This window comes from Panthera onca, chromosome X (assembly GCF_046562875.1).
Source record: "Panthera onca isolate mPanOnc1 chromosome X, mPanOnc1 haplotype 2, whole genome shotgun sequence".
Classification (NCBI taxonomy): Eukaryota; Metazoa; Chordata; class Mammalia; order Carnivora; family Felidae; genus Panthera; species Panthera onca.
In genome coordinates this window covers 128,938,190-128,938,435 of record NC_138357.1, presented here as the reverse complement: position 1 = coordinate 128,938,435, position 246 = coordinate 128,938,190, and positions in this window count along the sequence as shown.

Here is a 246-nt window from a genome sequence, read left to right as displayed (position 1 = left end):
TCCTATCCTGTATTCTGTTCGATTCTGTTTTATTCTAGTCTAGTCTAGTCTAGTCTAGTCTCTATTCTGTTACATACAATTCTATTCTGTCCTATCCTATCCTATCCTATCCTATCCTGTATTCTGTTCTGTTCTATTCTATTCTGTTCTATTCTAGTCTCTATTCTGTTATATACAAGTCTATTCTCTTCTCTTCTCTTCTCTTCTCTTCTCTTCTCTTCTCTTCTTTCTATTCGATCCTATCAT